We start from the raw sequence: 19,125 nt of genomic DNA on the forward strand, positions 1-19,125 counted from the left end.
ATGAGTAATTCATCCTGGTTTTCTCTTAAATCCTCCCCAGAAAAAGCCACATCACTCATTGTTTCCAGAAAATTAGATCTAGCAGCAGACACCACAGTGTGCATCTTTCCTTCTGCAGTTGCTCATGCAATCATTACCTACAGTCTTTATCGGCTGATTTGAAAATATCAGATTAATTATATTGGCCATTAATTACCCTGACCACGGACAAAATTGCCATATAAAGGGAAAAGCTTACTGAATCTAGTCTGATATTGCTCCGTTATGGGGTTGCACAGTTTTCCCAAAGGAAAGGGGTCAATCTTCCTCAAAGGTAGGAAGAAAATTTGGCCTGAGGACAGGAAACGTACTGGGTTTTCTTTTTATGTCACATCCCTCTCTTTAAGCACATTTCACTCTTTCGAGGGCAGGTCTGACAGTATTTTCCTTCCAGGTTTCAGCTGTAAACCCTCTTTGAACAAGCTGCCATTGCCCTTCACCAGGACTATTCATCCTGACGCTGGTAACACTTATTTGTCATGGCTGGGGAAGAGAAGTGAACTGAATCACACACATACCCATTTCTAAGAAAGGCTTTTAAAACTCTCCAAGATACTTTCATCTAAGTGTTCGAATGTATCATCTGAACAGCTGCCAGACCACCAGCCATGAAGCACTATCAAGCGTAACAATTCTTTGTTATTCTATATATTCCTCCAGTTGGAAATCATCAAATATTGCTAGCATCCTGTGGAAAAACAGTTTTGAAAAAGCAGCGACATTTTAAAAAAGAAATAGAATTTTAATCACATAATAATAGTCATGATCATCCTCAGATCTGTTATTTCTGCCACTGTTCCTAGAATACCACTGAAAGGAATCAAATTCAAATTTATCTTTCTTGGACTAGACCAACACCACCTTTACTTCCATTACTGCTAGATTTGAGTAATGATTTTTCTCTTACTGACTGGAAAAGATTTTAAAAAAGTAAAAAGTTCACAAATTCTGAATGTTTTGGATCACGTTAGCTCTAGGACCTTGACAAAAGTGCACAGAGTTCCTATTAGCATGACAAAAACTCCAACTCTGCAAGGAAGTAGACAAGAAAAAGTAGAAGGCAAAGAACTTTGTTTTATAAACACCTGCCCATTTTCATAGCTCTTGGTGTGCTTCCACTTGTAGACATTTTGCATACATATTTTACTATTTCCTCTGCATACCTCAGAGGCTGCAATAATAACAACTCTTATTCTAGTGTCTCTGCTTTCAGATGACAATCTGTGACAGACTCAGTGAAATCAGCAGGAAAAGAGGTAATTCTCTTCTGCAGATATCCTTGTCTATCCTGTCAGCCATTGAGGAAGTCTAAGCCAGCACAGGATGCTACCAATTTAAACCCTGCATTTGCATTTTCAGGTCACTCAAGTGCTCTGGGAAGACTTCTTGGATGAGGGACAAACCACAGGAGTCTCAATAGATTCAGGCATCTGGTCTTAGCTGGTTGGGAGATGACCACTACTTATTGCACAGAAATAATGCCCAGGAAACATCTGACCTTGATGGACAGTTGCAGAGCAGAGGGTTGAGGAACACCAGATTCTGTAATTGTCTTTTTTAGAATATAAAATACTAAAAGCCACGGCTTCCCTAAATGTGAACTTGCATTGAACAGAAAGTACTGCCTGCTGTTCTCATTCTTGGCGATCTAACCCATATTAAGTCAATATTATCAAACGAAGGCTGCCAAAATGTAGCCCTCTTCTTCACCCTGAAGAACTTACATCTTAAACTAGATTAGGTTAAAACAAATAAAAAAAAATAAGTAATAATAATAATTTTTAAAAAAGACATGCATCACTTCCTGGGGAGAACATGAGAAGGACAATTTCTCAAGATGTTATATTTAGGGAGATTTGAAGGAAAGGGAGAACCTGCAAGGTATTACAGCTTTTAGGGAAATGAACTAAAAACACTTCTTCATGCTGTGGAAAAGATTGAAACTTTGTTGAAAAACACAGAGATGAAAACAAAGAACCTTTTGTTTTCAAGCTGTTTCCAAAGCATTTTTAATGGTTTTGACAACCCTTTGAAGGAAAGGGTTTGAAAAATCCCATACTCAGCCTTACAAAGAGGAACACGAGGGCAGGCTCCTGCAAAGGAGGATGGAGTTACCAGGGTACAACAAAGCCAAAGGTTCCTCACAACGTGGAGACACAAAGGTCTGAAAGTCAGTTTTTGGTGAAGCTGGCCCAGTTTCTCTTTGCCCCTGACAGCCAATCACCAAAGCAACGTGAGATGATAACCCATGAAGTGATTCTCAAGGGTTTGATGCAGAGTAGTGAGAGGATAGGCAGGCAGCATCTTGGCTGCTACAAAAAACACTTTGAAATGGCCAGGTTTAAAGAAATAAAAACCAGAAGATTGACTGTTCCAAGGGGTGGAGGCTGGGTGTGAGATAAATCAGCAGTGCCTGAAGAAAATCTGTAAGCTGCTCTGTGTGCTGCTTTTCAGGTCATAAAAAGAAATATGCTGCACATGAGGAATTCGTTCTTAGCTCTGCTTCATGAGCTGGCAGGCAACAGCCTTAAAAAAAAGTCCCTGTCATTTTTATGGAAAGAAAATATTTTAACAAGATGTTCTGTCCTTGAACAGGGGCTATTCCCCATGTCCCTGGGCACCTGATCCCCAGAGCCAAACTAAAGCGTGTGCAGCTGGAAAACAAGCAAATGAGCAGTGGCTGCCTCCACACAATGCACCAGCTGCAAACAGGAGCTGTTGAAGTGGACTTTCTGTCAAGTGCTGTGTAAATATCTGCTCCTGAAGCAGCTCCCTGAAAACCAGCTGCTCCAACCCCTGCCCTTGGTGAGCAGCTCCATGGGACAGGGAGCTTCACCACTACTGGCTTCAGGTGGGTTTTGCATTTGATGCATGTGCCGACCCATCTGCAACATCCTTCCACTGTTGCTGTCTCCAAGCATGCTCTTGGTTTGGAAAACAGGGATACACCCAGGATAAATTGTGCACTTTGACACACTGGGAACATTTTCTGCCTTACCAACTACAGCAGGTAAAACTTTGCTGGGGAGCAGACTGTCTCCCTCCAGCCACCATCTTCTAAAGGTCTGATGGGCCCATCAGGAGCGCATTATCCCAGCAGGTCGCAGCAATATGCCTGTCTCTCCCCTTGCATGAGAGGTGGGAGATGGATTATTTTGCCACCAGGCTGTTACATTTCCCCCTGGATGGCCTACTGAAGGCATTATCGTTTCCTCCGTCTGGTTCAGCCACTCATTTCAGGCTGGATACTGCTACCATCCTTACAACACCCAGGGGAGATGCTTATTCCTCTTTAGGGATAAGAAATTTCCACACTATGAGCTCAAGGGCAAGCCTGCAAAAAAAAAGCCACATCCCGTGTGAGTCAGGTGCAATAATGCATGTAAAGCACATGCTGACCTTGTAGTTAGATCAAGCAGTGATGTGATATCCTGGGCAGCTACCTCCTGTGTCTGCATGTCCCGTGTTTATGAATATGCCAGAGGGTAACTCTGTCCTGGTAGCCTTAGTCAGACCTTGTAAGCCCTTGAGGGTGTTGGAAATGAATATAAACACACTTCTGTTTATTCAGAAATAAATATAAATAAATATAATGTTTTGCTTACCATGTCTGGCTTTGACATGTGTCAGACTTTTGGGTGGTACAGGATGATGCAAGGATAATGATGGGACCTTCCTAGAGACCCATCAAAGGCAAAGCATCTGCCAGAACACTTGGGCAAAATCTGTACTTGTATCCAAGCCACAGCATTTATTCAAAGCCCAGTGTAAAGATATTTTTCTTTCCAACAGCTCATGATTTGTTATAGGTTATTGTTGGCTACTCCGCTATTTGGAGATAGTTTCACATCTGTTAGCCTGTAAAGAGCGACATTGTTCTCTCCTCTCTCTTTTTCTCTTGCTTGGATTATTTTGGAAAGGACATTTTGTAGGTTAGATAGGCTTTGCCTTGCCCTTTAATCATGTCAAAACTCAGGTGGTCAATTCAACACATATATGAGGACCTGGGTTCAGGGTTGGAAGTATGGATACCAGCCCTCATTCACTGCTATCTATCTCTAGAGTCAAAACCCTTGGTCATTTTCACCAGATTCTCTGGGATGAACAAGAGCCTTTCAAAAATGAAAAGAACAAATGTACTTTGACTGCAATAAAGCTTAATTTTAACCAGCAGAAGTTTCAGGGAAAAAATAAAAATAAAGAGAACTTGTTGACATGAAGCATGTGGAGTCACTCATCTAGTATTCTGTAAGGGCTATGAATCTGTCTGGAAATGAGGCACAAAATGCATCATAAAAATGTGTAATCAAAACTATAACATCAGTTTCAAATTTATAGTAGGTAACTTATGGAGAGCATTACATGTCTAAACTTCAAATCAAATGTTCTTCAGCTGTAAATTTCAGCAAACATTTGTATAAAATTCTGTTTTCTTCTTTCCCTTTACTTGAGAACAAGTCCAAGAATAAAGCAAACAAAAAACCACCATATTTTCTATAAATTTGGTATTAACAGGAACAGCAGGGAAAAATATATAACCTGAAAAACAACACAAACCTGCCACAGAAAGTGAGTTACAGTAGAAAACATCACTGATTTAAAGTTTCTGGGGAAATTTCATTCAATAATGTAAAAGAGAACTCAACCTCTCCAGCAATGATTTGATTCACTCAACCAATGTATGTCTCTGTTTTGCTTATTACCTTAAAATATTATTCTGACCTCAGTATCCCCACTATGATTATCTTGTTGGTGTTAGCTTCTCTTCCTTCCTCTCCCAAAAGGCTGCTTTTGTGCTTCTGGGAACAAAAACCAGCTGGGGAGGATGGAGAAGGAACACTGAGATATGGGCTGGGCTATCTACCTGAATTTTGCTGTGCCTGGTGAGTAAGGGGAAACACTAACAAAATTAAATCATTAAATTACTCTCTGAAACCTAATATAAATCTTTCTTTTGGTTTTAAAATTGTGCCAAGGCAGCGGTAGTCACGATCCTTCTAAACTGCATGGGGTCAGAGCCTTATCTCATCCAAATTTCTCTGCACCATAAAGCAGCCAACAAATTACCCAGCACAAATATACAGGAGCTCTGGTAGTCTGCAATAATTACTCAAGAAAAGGTTACAGCAAGCTTTGCAGGAAAGATTCTCCTACCCACAGAAGAAACACCATAAATGAATAATGTCTAAAACAAACAAAAGGCTCATCTTTTTCTGTTGATACCTTTTGTAGCTGGACTTCTTGATATTTGTATGGTAATTCTTGAAAGATTTAAAAGTGAAGCACAGTCCTTGCATCCAGTATTTGGAGACATTCACAGCAGGTATACATAGCTATGGTACCATTTAGTCTAAATGCTTGTTGTAATATATCTGGGATGCTCTTTGCCTTTTCCCTGTTTTTGGCTTACAGGGAGATGCGTTGTGCAATCTTTTATACGCAGTTATGATCGGTTGCATTTCTGCCAGTTATAGTGGAAAAGTTCTAGCAAAAAGAAGTTCCTTGGCTAGACACTAAACACCCTCTTAAAAATTAATTTCAGGGTTTTGCTAAGGCTCAGCATTCACTATTAGAAACAGCTGATGTGTCCTAGATCCCAGTGCACCAAAGCAGACTGCTGACACTATCCTTTACCTGAACTTCCCAGGACTGTCTTCACATATTTCTTTGCTGGGGTTACCATCTATTTGCCCCTGTTCCCTGGAAGACTACAAGTGAAGCCTGGCTTTGGTTGAGGAGTATTTCCTTACATTGACAACTAATTTGTAGTTTATAGCCTGACTTAATCCTAGCAATGAGTTTATGGTCCCATAGCCCTCATATGGTAGCATCTTCCAAGCAAGGAGAAATACTTTTTATCATCTAATCATCACGTCAAAATGAGGCTTGCAAGCCAAAGGGTAACACAGAAGCCTCCACCAGACATCATAAAAACTCTGAGCAAGCTAAATCTATGGCCAAAAACAAATATCCATATGAATCAGACAACCAAAAAGCTGCCAAAGTCTGAGCAGTTATGAACATCTGACATATGAAATAAATTCTAAGTAGCTCCAGAATAAACCGGACAGTGCTGCCACTGGGCAGTCCAGATAACCGATGAGCAATCCAATATGCAGAGGAGAAATTTGGAATTTATAGCTATGTAGTAAGTCACTTGCAACCCCTGAGTAAGCAGGGTGGTGTGTAGCTGTGGTAGCTCAGGAGCTGTGTGATCCCAGGACTCACTTTGATGTCCACAGTGCCCTCCTGGACAAGGAGAAGAGGACCAGGTACATTCATCCCTTGCTCAGATGCTCTAACAGGCATCTTAGTCTGGATACAGAGGTAAAGATTTCCCAGCCTTCATCCACCTCCAGCTTCACGTGGGAGAAAACAAGGCAGTTTCCCAGAGCCTCTTCTATCCATGGCAGTGGAAAAACCTAGGCAGAAGAGAGACAAATGGCCTCATAATCCATTGCAGGGTACAGAAGGTTACTCTCAGAGGGGCCCTACAAAGAACCTGGCATGGTCAGCCAGGACAATAACAAGTTTTGCTCTTCTTTGCAAGGCCCAGGAAATATTAGAAGAAAGTGACGATGAAACACAGAAGAAAAGTGGCAGGCAGAGCACAGGAACACAAACAAAAGGCAGATGCAGGGGAGAAAAAATCATCCACCAAATAATCTGTTATTTTAAGCCACAGTATATCTTCTTTTACAGACTTGTTACATTACCCCGTTATCTGCATTTCACACCCTATCGCTCACTTTCCACAGATTTACATGGTGCGTTTTGTCCCCTTTTGTGACACAGTCCTTTGGCATGTGGGCTGGCAGGACAGCAAATATTGATCTCTCTGAGCGACTCCCGATTCCAGCACACAATGTCCCTCACTGCAGTCCAAGGCTCCGGCTGCCTCTTCTGCTCCACTTTATCACTGATGTCTTGGCTGCATCTTCTGCTTTTTTCTCTGCCTTTTTTTTTGTGTACTTTCTGTACTTTTGTCTATTTCTTTTTTTTTCTTTTTTTTTTCCACAGGGCTCTCCTCCAGAAGTCTGTTGAAATGAATAATCGCTCTACTGAAACGTCAGCAGGAGTAGCATTGAACACGGAGCTGAGATTTATATGAGCTGATTGCTCAGACAGTTGTTCGGGATGGAGACTATTAACCTTCAGAGCCTGCCAGTTGATTTTAAGTGAACCTCTCTGTCTAATCTATTTATATGATCCCTCTCACTGTAGTACCTTTACACATAAATGTTGTCAACACATTCACCAATAGACACTAGGAGCTGCAGAGAACAGCAGCTAGAGCAGCGAATTTGGGCTTGAGCTCTTTGCTCTGCTCTTACCACCTCCCAATGCCTCAGTTTCCGTCCAAGATATCTGAACACTCTTGGGACTGGAATTTGCAGGGTTCAGCACTGGTTGCCACTTTACAAGCACTCAAACTGTTCCGGAGGAACGAAGCTCAAAGGCACGAGGTGTTTCAGCATTTTACATCCAGATTTTGAAATGGATATAGATTCAAAATATTTTTAAGTGCTCCAATGAGAGCAAAGTCTTTTCAGTCCACCCCACCTTCACAACTAACAGTCATATAACCTGCTGCATGGGGACTGCCCATGGACCCTTCATCTGCAGCAAACACAAGGGAGCAAACCCACCAGTGAAAAAGAGGAGGAAAAGATGCCTGCTGTCATCGCTTCTTAAGGTATTTCCATGTACTTCAGGACCTCTGGCATGTTGGCGTAGGTCCGGGTTCTGGGAACACTGACACTTATATTGATTTGGGGTTTTTGTTTGGTTGGTTTTATTTTGTTTTGTTTTCCTTCGCAAAGGGTCTTCCTTGCCTTTAAAATAAAAGAATTAAAAAATGAGAGCTAATACTTCCCCACGGAAAAGACACCATCCTGTAAGAATACAAAACTTATTAGATTTTAAAAATGCATTACTTTTAAGCCATTCATTTGAGGGCTAGTACTGCTCCTGTTACCCTTGAAGCAGAAAACAGCAGACTAAGAAAATTCAGAGAAGAGGCAGGAGGACTAATGACTTCAGCATCCTCCTCCCAAAAGATTATCTCAAAGCCATGTTACCTTTTTCCTCCTCCTTTCTCAATACAAAGTGCTGGAGGTCACTTCAAATCTGAGTCAGATGGGATAGGAGGATGCTTGCAGGGGAAAAACAAGAGGAGAAAAGTTTAAGTAAACAGAAGTTATTGCTTTGCTGGGATGTGGCCATGGGCTCTGCTGTTTCCTTTGCAGTAGAGGTTGGGCATCCACACACCACCTGGCTGAGCTGGGACACGTGCCAGAGAATGAGTACCCCTTGCAACGGCATTCCCCAAAGACCTGTCATTTGTCTGTTCCCACTTCTTGGCATGCAGCTCCAGGATGTATCTTGATTTTGAATGGGAGATGCCATGGGGGTTTTCAGTGCACGACTCTGAAGGAAAGCCTCATGTTTGCAATTCCCTCTGCATGAAGCAAAAGGCATCAAGACTAACTCTGGCCCAAGCTTGGCTCTGTGCCGTTGGAAAACATAACAGTATGCAACGTTCCTCATGCCAGTGGATAGCCCCATAGCTATTTAATTACTGTTTATGGTAACTGAATCACAATATAGAATTCAATAGCACATTTTTAGGTTTTTATCTCATAGTCAATACCTTCCTTTCCTATATTCCGGGTGGGATGCTGCGTTCAGGAATATACTGGTTCAGAAGCACTTACAATTATGTCTAAGGGTAGTCATGACATATTTGCTCAGTCCCCAGCGAATTCTACCCAAGATTCTCCCAAACAATTTTGGTTAGTTTGAAGGGCCAATGGGACCAGAAGTACCTTGTAACTCCAAGCTTTTTTAAAGAGCCCACATGAAGCACCTGCAATGTGGCAACAACCAGCTGAAGATCAGCAGAAAAAGGATTTCAGAAAGGTCATGGAAAGCATGACAGCTTTCCAAAATTAAGATGTGTATGTGTAGCCTTGGTGGGGCTGTTGTAAAGAAGCTGTGGGGCAGAATCAGAAGCTCTGTCCTACTGCAGTTGACTATCAAAGCCTGCACACAACAAGCTGGTGACCGACATGCTGGCAACAGAGGGCTCAACATTAACCACCCCTCTTCTCCTAACACTCGTCCTTGTGACTGGACTCACCTTTTCTGGTTTTAATGTCATCATTCCTCATTTTAATGAATAACAGCCATCTACAGTGCAAACTGTCCACCTGTCTCTCAGACTGAAGTGAAAAACTGTTAATAACCAAAACACAGGACACACAAAAGCTTTCAAACAATGAAACAAAAGCCTAGGAAATACCTTGATACTTTTGTCCCAGGGAATGCTGACTTTCATTTCTATTCATTTCTTTAACATCTGGTACGAGTTGCTGGGGAATGATGCTCCATTCAGCCTTGGACTTCTTCCACCTTGTGGATTCAGTAACAGAGTCAAGACACCTGTACCTAAAGGCAAAGCCATCCAAGTCTAATCGGATATGCTGCCTCAGAGACATTATTCTTTTCAGATGAGAAGTAATTTTTAGGCCCTGACTATACTGGAAAGACAACACTGTACTTTGGGCAAGAACTGGGATATTAATTTCTGGCACAATCCAGAGTCAGGACATTTTTGCTTTCCTAAAATTCCCCCACCCTGAGTTTACAGTTGGTGGTATTAATCTTTATTCCCCCACCAAAAATCACAAACTGAAATTCTGTTGCCTTGCCAGCATCGTCTGGCTGTACAGCCCCAGCCCAGAGTTACAATGATGAAGGAATGTGCTGCAATGCTGTACCTTGCCAAGCCTGAGGTAGGATTATTCTGGCTTTTCCACGCCTTTGAGAATTGCTATATTTTGCTACCTACCCTGTTTTCCTGATGAAGGCAGTTCTGCGGTGGACAGGAGGCCACAAGCCCCCTTCAGAGAGGTTGCCAAAAAGGGGATGTGTTGCATCTCAGCTGCTGGAGTGATGGCACTGATCTCCGGAGGAGGCAGGATGGCACCGACAGACCGCTCTGCACGTTGGCACAACTGTAAAACTCTGAGCATTTTTGCAGCCGCTGTTCTGGGAGTGACCCCGGGCTGTCTGCTCACTAGCTCAAATGCTGACTGTTGCCCAAAAAGTGTCATTGCTGTATAAATAATGGAGACTTGCACAAAGGAGACCAACATCCTCTGTGTTACTGGCCTTTTTGCTCCCCAAAAATAAACTCCAGTGCAGGAGTATCACAGGTGACCATCCAACAGATTATAACACGGACAATATAAACACAGACGGTACCTGGAGTTCAGCCCCTCTGGGATTTTTGATGCTAGTGGTGGTGATTTTCATTTGCCGTGATGTAGAGGAGAGAAGAGACTTAACACAGCAATGACAGATCTGGTCACGGAGCAACTGTGATGGAGGAGCTTTGGCCACAGCCCTAGACAGGTGGGATCACGAGCTGACACTGCCAGAGTGGTATATTTTACTGATGTAATATTATCACAGCATAAATAACAGTGCAAAGAGAGAACAGCTTCATTTATAACTGTCAAAAGTGACATTCTAAATCTCAGCCTGTCTCCAAATAAAACCTCTTGATGCCACTGATAAGATATATGCTCTCCACTGCGGGCTTTGTCTAATGGACAGCCCAGAGGGCACTCAAATAAATCCCGCTTGTGCCAAGCTCACAAAGTGTGTCTTCCCAGTCTGGGCCTTGGACCACCCAGGCCAAAACACAAAAACCATCTCAGGTAGACCTGACCGCCTACTGGCATGAGCAAACAGCTTTGCAAGAGCCCAGTGCAATAGACGGAGCTATTTATCATAGGCAAGGGCCAGAAACAAATGAAGTGACCTGTAAAACCAAACACTTCTGTGGCTCTTATTGAAAGCGCACAGGATATTCATGTTCCAGGACTCAACACAATGGCTGTGCCTAGCCGGACATGCCTTTAAGTGATTGAACTCAAGCTCTGTCTGGGCAAGGCATCAAACTCCACAAATCTCTATCCAAACCTCACACCTGATGGCACATTGAGCCAGTCCAGACAATATTCTGGAGTTTACGTTCCACTTCTTCAGCCCCCTCAATCCCTGCAGCGTGCTGCCAGCCAGCTTGCCTTCCTTCAGAGAGAGCAGGGGAGATCAAATGGACATTAAGCACTTCAAAAAACAACGAAGGCCTGTGAGAAATCAGACTTTCAGCTTTGGTGTGGAGCTTAGACTGAGAAGGTATGAAGCCAACAAGTGCCTTCAAGCACCATCTGCAAGAAATACCACAATGTGGATTCGGAGGGACTTCTGGTAGGACCAAATCCCCACTGAAAACAGGGCTAACTTCTAAACTGTATCAGGTAGCTCAGGGTCTTGTCTGGCCAAATTTTGAAAATTTCTAAAAGTGGGGATTTCACAACCTCTTTGAGACCATTCTTATTGCTGACTTTCACACGGACATGGCATGATCAGTTCCTGATGACTTTTGGTCCCCGTAGACATCACATCGACATGTCTGTACTGGCCTCTGTGTCGGTACAGAACTAGAATAAAACTTGAAGTGAGGCATTTAATATTGGACTCAAACCATTCAAATATCAAAAAAGGGGTTGCTTTTGTCACAGTGAGTCTTTTGGGGGTTTCTCCTTCCAAGTTCTTGAAGAGTCAGAATTGCTGTCATATTGGCAGTAATACGCGAAGTCTGCAAATCAGCTGAACCATCACTGCATTTGTCATGGACAAGGGACTTTAAGATGAAAGGTGGAAAATGGGATTTTTTTCCCCGTTTCCTTTCCCATTCACCTCTGAAATATAAAGGAAAAGTTGAAGTCCTGATTCAGAAATTTATATTAAATGAGCAAAAAGTTGCTCCTGAGCAAACTGCTTTCATTGACCTTTCTCTGAGCAGAGATCTCCTCCAACCTCAACTGTTGTGTGTAGTTTCAGTGGAAATTAAAATAATTTCTCATGTTCTTTGGAATACAACTATATTTAAATATGTATTTAAGTACATTCCCAAAATTCATTACTAGTGAGCAGGTTGTTGATAAAACCATGCATTAAAGCAAAGAAAGTTTGACTATCTGATTTTTTACAACTCTAGGGCTAGTATGGAATTGAATTTAGTGTCTTTATTATTTTCCTGCATGAGCTCCCAACTCCTATATTTACCAGGGTGGATTTCACAGGAGCAATGATGATTTACAGTTTCTGAGAAGCTGATTTCATTCTGTTACGCTCATATGCTCATGTTGTCGCCCTACCAAAGCCACACACCTTCTTTAATTAATTTATTGCACTGACTTCTGAAACTGCAATTCCTCTGGATTCTTTCTAAAACCTACAGATAAACAACGTGGGGGAAAAATAGGAAAAGCAAGGAGGAAATGGAAGAATAGCTTGCAATTTTATAAAGGTGGCTTCCAACATTTTGCAATAGCAAATATTCAATATTCTAATATGCATTACTTTGATAGCTTTGGTAGTAATTACACACCTTGATGTGCACCTCCAACAAGCCATCCTTGGTGTCCCAGAACAGCCGATTTACAGAGGAGAACCTTGTGTTTTTTCTCAGCAAAATAAGCTTTACAAATATATGCAATGTTAAGCATGGCATTGAGTGCTGCGAGGGGAAGGAGGCTGAGGGAAGGGTAATATCGACATGGATAAGGATGAAAAAAGGGAGAGAGGACCAGAGAGTGGGAAGCTACAGGGTCTGAACATAACTGCATATGCTGCACAGGCAGTGGTATTGCACCAGGGGACATCAGCTGCCCCATTTTCTGAACCGAACATCCCACCAGTCCCACTTATAGGTAAATTACAGACAGAAAATGCAAATATTCCCTGAACCCAAATTCTTCTGCAGCTCAGCTCATGGCAGAGAAGTGATCTGATTAGAGACAAGAAGGAAAGGAGATGGTCTGCAAACCAAAGGCCAAGCTTCTCAGCCTTCTGAAAACTGTCAGAAGGACGACAAGGCAACAGCCTGCCCCTGAAGATAATCGTGTCCTATAACTATGACAAAGAACTGGGAATAACGCTGGCAGCAGAACAGACAGTCCCTTCCTGGGGACAAAAGCCAGAACACACTGATTTATGGCATGAGGAGGAGGGAATTATTTTTTTTAACCAAGCCAATCTGAATCATCATACTTAAGTTCTGAAGTTAAGCAAGAACTTAAAAATAAAGACCAGATCCCAAGTCCTCCCTCAGTTCTGCTGCAGTCACTTGAACAGGATTTTATTTGAACAAGGATGCTTGATGTTATGTCTACTCTGAAAAGAAAAAATGTTTTTATTTCAGTTTGGTCAACCCCAATGAGCTAACTCAGGTTAAAATAGAGGTGAAGAGACAACAAGAACACAAGAACATATGGACTGGTTCAGATCAAAGGGCTGGTGATGCTCAGGGAGGAGCATATAAGCATGGGAAGCAGTGACTAATTCCCATTCTATATTCAGCCCTTAGAAACCCACAGCTTTAGAAATTTCTGAAGTCAAAGGTCCCAACCAAGATGTTTAACGGGCCTGTGTTTCATAAGATAGGTCAGCTTCAAAATATCCCACAGAAATAAGCTCCTCAATCAAGTTATGGATTTATTTTTTATATTTAAATTATTGCCTCTCAGTTGATTTAAACCTGCTGTGTGTGCAACCCAGTTTCTTCAGTTGTGAGCAACAGACAAGAAGTGATTTGGGTTATGAACTCCGCTTGTATTCAAAACTCTAAACTGAATAAGAGTCCATGTTTTCTTTTTTCTTCATCCTTATTTTCATTAACATTAATTAATATGAATTGACTAACCAATGTTAAGATATTTTTCTATTTGTGTATGTGCATAAACATACCTTAAGTTAACAATTAAATCAGGATGTGGGAACAAACAAGCCAGAGATCCAAGCACACTCCAGACTTAAGGAAAGCACAAGCTTCAATCTCCTGTTTGTGCTTGGAATCAAGGAGAAAAAAAGAAATATTTCAGGTTTCTGAGAACAGCTTATTAGTACATTAGTCTAGCTGTTTTGTATTTTAGCTCAGACTACCTGATTGCAACAAGGATATATGACTGATTTTTTTCTAAGGCTCTAGGTAGCATACATTCCTTCATTTTTATTTTTCTTTTTTCTTTTTTAAGTACTTTTGGCAAATAATATTCTCCTCTGGCTTCTCACACTGTATTTTGTATATGAAGGCTAAGGACATGCCTGGCTACATGAAGGGGTCACCATCCAGGTTACAGATTAGGAAATAGTACAGTTTGTCAACATTTGGCCTAGACAAACTTTTAAAATATAAATACAGATGGTTTTATTTAAAAGAGAAAAAGTCCAAATTCTACTAAAGGTTGAAGGTTGTTTTCTTTCCAATCACATTTTTTTCCGTGAACGTTTGGTACATTGTGTTCCATTGTTATCAAATTTAATCACAATTATATAATAAAATGTAATTAGGAAATGGAAATAGAAATTGAGAATCCATTGGTTTTGTGGTTTATTCAAGACATTCCTAGCCCAAAATTCATATATGTCAAGTATTTCTGGGAGCATATTCCCAAGTTAGAAGGGAATAGAAGCACAAGTAAGGTAGAATATAGAAGATAACTCATCTAATTGCTACTTCTGTGCACCAGATAATTAATTCCCTTTAGGCCAATAACTTAATATAGGATTTTCGATAAACTGAATGATCCAGCACTTGAACTTCAGGACATCAGTCTAACATGTATCTGTGGTCTGACACTTTCAGTGACCTTTGGATGCTACCACCTCAAAAATACCATATGAAAACTTCATGCCCTAGAGCTAATAATCCAATAAACCCACATCTTGTCATTGCTTCCTGTTTTGGTAAAATTTTTCATCTTTCTATCCTGTAAAAAAAAGCACAGCGGTTCATTTGCTATGTGAAGCACAGAGTAGATGATAGCCCTGTTTTAAATAAAGTAAAAACTGTGCTATTGCTCTAAAAACGGCAAACTGAGAAGCAAAGAATCAACATTGCAAAGAAAAGGTCTGGGTTAAGACCACTGTTTTATCAAGCAAGGTGAAAAAAAATCCAGCATTCCTTAGCTAAGAGCTAGATAATGTTCACAGCAAGACACCAGCGAGTGCGGAGCAGAAACAAAGTTTTGGAGATTTATTTCCCTGGGAACCTTACTGCGACTCTCTCTGCATGACATTTGGATAAGCTAACATGGGGAAATCTGGTGGCAACAAAACCACTGCAATGTGAATGTGAACCTAATTAAAACATCCTGCTCAGTTTTATCAGTGCGAGGTCAGGTCCATGGGCTACCCCCCAGGAACCTGGTCTAGTTAGTAACGGCACTTGTGACTTGGATAAAGAAACAAAGACGTGAACTTGCAAAGTCTGAGGTTGTATCACAGTAGGAAGGTTTACAAGAACTTTACCAGGCAGGGTTAAATTCCAAATTTTCTTGGAAAACTGGTGAAATGGGACAAGATGAAGAAGATCAGATTCCACAAAGATGAGGGCAAAGAATTGTACTTAGAAAGGAGAAAAAGTGTGAATGAGGAACAGGTGGCAGGGGTGTCCATGGTTGCAGAGAACCCAGGAGTGAGATGGAGACACAGACTCCAAGAGTCATTGGGACAAAGCTGCTTGAGATACAGCCAACATCCCATGCAGAGTTGCATTAAAATATTTCTGCTGTAAGACTCAAGGTTTACTCCATCCTGCTCATTGCTGCTGGCTTTCAAATGCAACCGTTTTTCATCAAACTCAACCACTCAAGGACGGGAAAGACTGCGCGAATAACTTGGAAGAAGTGAGAAGAGAATGGCCAGAAAAAAAAATGACTTTGGAAAACAGAAGTATGAACAAGAATTTGTCTAAGCTAGAAAAGCAGCAACAGGACATAGGAAATGTGTGTTCACAGCTTGGGAGATAAACATTCTTATCAAGAAAATAGGAACCAGCAGCTCTCCGAGACCACAGCAAGGAGCACATGAAGCAATTGGCTTTGCAATGAACAATAGTGAAGCTGGGTACGGTGAAATGTGGCCAGTCCTAAGGATACGTGGGGACAGGCTCACCAGTGATGCTCCAACACACTTTTTAAAGGCAAAGATGGGTGTCTGCCCAAGATAACACAGGTATACATGCTCAGGACAAGATACCATTGACCTTGGCAAGAATCTGGGACCAAATGTCATTCTGCTGCCCTCTCCTGCCAAAATCCCATTGCTGGAATTTCTCAGGATGAGAACCTTGAACACATCTTCAGGCTTTGACACCGCATGGAATTGATGCTTTGTTAGAAATTCCCCCAACCTCCTTTCCTCCCCCCCTCCCCCAACTTTACGTCAAACATCCCGAACGCAGCAGTAAATATATACATTAACAACATGTTAACTTAGTCATCTGCCCCACAGAAATGCTGTAAACATTTCAGTTTGGCACGGATGCAAAAACACACTAACCACAAGTAGAGCGCGGTCTGTTTTGCCAGGAGGACACTGTTTGCTTTCAGTGCCATTTTTGTTGTTAGCCCATAATAACTACGATACCTGTCCCCTGGGAGCAGTAGCAATTGACTCGAATGAGCAATGAGCTACGTTTTGAGTTCTCTGTCATCAGCATGCAAGGCTGGTTTGCATTAAGCAGAATGCACAGTCTGAGCACATCAAGCAGCGTGAAGCCCGAGTGATATTTTTACGGTCAGATTCTGATTACATTGTGGTTTTGATCCTCTGTAGAATTTTGAGACATTTATTTTTCAGAAAATTAAAAGAAAAGTGGATCAGAAGTGGGAGGAGATAGCACTAATTAATCTGTAGCTGAAATGTCAAAGGCAAAAACTTGTGTCCTGCTAATACACAAAGGAGTCTCGGGGCTTGCAATTCAGCTGTGATTGTGCAATCCAATCTGGAAAGAGTTATTTATACAAAAAAAAAAAAAAGAAAGAAAGAAAAAGAAAAAGATTACAGATCTAGTAGCTGTGTTTGCTGCAACAAACGCCATAAGGCAGTGTTACAGCCCTGCAGCACACCATGAAAATGGGCAGAAGAGGCCAGTCACCATCCTGGCAAGTGAAGACTGCCTTCATGCCCTGATCTGTGGCACATCCTGCTAGCACTCTTGAGGAGAGTGGTGGCATTAGGGTCACATTTGCACCCTTGTTAACTGAATGGAGACAAACTACACCACCAAGGAAAGAGCCACAACTCCCCTGAAGCCTCAGCAACCTGCAAAACTTCCTGTGCACCGGTGCAAATTTCATTAAAAAAAAAAATGCTGGTTTTGTCCCCTGCTGTATCCGTGCTTTGCAGGAGCAAAATTCTTGCAACACCTGTGCTCCTGCAGCGCCAGGCAAACCTCAGGGGACATACCAAGCTCCCAGCACAGCAAAGGCTTCGCTTTCCTAAATGTGATGCGAACAATCGAGGTTTGATTACATGACACATAACTGTATTGGGCAACGTTTCCTGAAGCAATCTATCCCCCAGTCCGGATGGGAAGTTCTGTAAAAACTGACAGGAGTTGCAGCTAGCAAATTATGCCAGAAATCTGCGAAACTGTAGAAAATCTTCCTAAAGCTTTCGACTCCACGTGTGGCGGCAGCACAGAAGACAAACAGAATGCCAGTTGCACTGATAGAGGAATGTAATACAATTGAAAAGATTTGGTTATTATTGTACAAGGAAATGATAAGATCTTGTGCAGACTATGAGTTGGTCAAGAAATGATATGGGAAATAAATATCAGTTCTCCACGGTTAGGGCAGGAGAAACATTCATGGTCTTATTCTCATTTCTAACAAAGTGGTAGATGGACCGGCTATAACATTTGAGAGAATGATGCTTTGTGTCTGGCTGCTTTGTCTGGCTGCCAAATGGGAAAAAACACTTTCAAGCAAACTCTCAGCAAGTTTCCCACTCTTTGCCAGCACGGCTCTGCAGCCACACACCAGCCTCATCAGCACTGCCGAAGCCTGCTCTGGCATCCAGCGCTGCACAACGCCTCGACTTGGAGAAGTCTTCAATGCAATGCTACCAAAAATAAACCCAAGGAGAACCTCAAAAAAATAAATAAAGGGAAGAAGCTGCCTCTTGGTGTAAGGTAATGCTCAGGGTCACCTCTGGCAGCGTGACCTCAGGCAACTCTGGTTTCTACTTGCAGATGTCACTCAAGAGACAATATCCCAAAGACCTCTGAAGCTACAAACGGTAGCCAGCTTGGGCTTCACTCTGAGCTACATTTCACGCTTTGCAACACATACCCCAAAATATTTTGCAACTATTACTTCAGCAACTCACCAATGAAAAAGAAAAAGAACAAAACACAACTGTTACTAAATCCAGCAAATGGCGTAAGGCTGATTAATGAAAGAAATTACTGCTATCCTGTCTGCCTTCGGTGAGGTCAAAACCAGAAAGAGCTTGTTGATATACCTTCAAAAAGAGATTTTGCAGCAAGAATAAATGTACTCACATTCATGAAAATGCAGTTTTGGACAGATGTCAACTTTGCTAGGTCATCCACACACAATGATTTGTCAACCAAGGCTGTGAAAAATTTTCCTAAAGAGACACTTAAATCCATACAGCAATACGAAAGGCAGGACAGCTATTAGATTTGGTTACAGAGAGGGAAAGCAGTAACAACAGCAGCTGGTGATAACAAATCTCCCTTTTCAGAAGGGATAACAGGACCTGGAGAGGCCCATGGCCACCCTTCAAACCCTTTATCTCTCCTGGTGCTCCTCACACAGCCGCCTCTAATCACTGGTGGCTGCAATTAACACCAATTAAAACTGGCTTAGCCTCCTTGTTCCTCCCCTAGCCTAGACTTCCCTGATTTAAATAAGAGCTGACATCTTTAGGACAACAATTCAGGTGTTCCTACTGAAAAAAAAAAAAAAAAAAAAAGGTCTCATCTAGGGAAATGAGCTATGCTCCATCTCTGGTCTCTCACAACCAGTTTTTGTTTTCCAGTATTTTCAGGAAAAAGAAAAAAGCAGAAACTATTTGTTTGTGATTTTTGAAAGTATCCCATGTGCTCTGATTTCGCAAAAGACCAGACTAGATTTCTACCATTTCTACTAGATTTCTGAGATAAATTCAGCAAATGGGAAAGAGATCTGAAAG

The 19,125-nt window shown here is 41.8% G+C and overlaps 1 long non-coding RNA gene across 4 annotated transcripts; it reads right to left on the bottom strand.

The window, feature by feature from the left end:
* Positions 1-764: 764 nt before the first annotated feature.
* LOC121076794 lies at positions 765-18,800 on the bottom strand. 4 transcript variants are annotated; one of them, XR_005823717.1, is made up of 7 exons: positions 18,470-18,800; positions 13,864-13,963; positions 12,313-12,349; positions 9,893-11,279; positions 9,344-9,489; positions 6,789-7,874; positions 765-6,461 (listed from the first exon to the last, which is right to left on the bottom strand). It is a non-coding gene; the product is annotated as an uncharacterized LOC121076794 (long non-coding RNA). The 4 variants fall into 4 exon arrangements; XR_005823715.1 differs by lacking the exon at positions 765-6,461 and having other exon boundaries at positions 6,468-7,874; positions 18,470-18,797; XR_005823716.1 differs by lacking the exon at positions 765-6,461 and having other exon boundaries at positions 6,468-7,874; positions 11,039-11,279; positions 18,470-18,788.
* Between the last annotated feature and the right edge of the window lie 325 nt (positions 18,801-19,125).

This window comes from Cygnus olor, chromosome 12, assembly GCF_009769625.2.
Source record: "Cygnus olor isolate bCygOlo1 chromosome 12, bCygOlo1.pri.v2, whole genome shotgun sequence".
Classification (NCBI taxonomy): Eukaryota; Metazoa; Chordata; class Aves; order Anseriformes; family Anatidae; genus Cygnus; species Cygnus olor.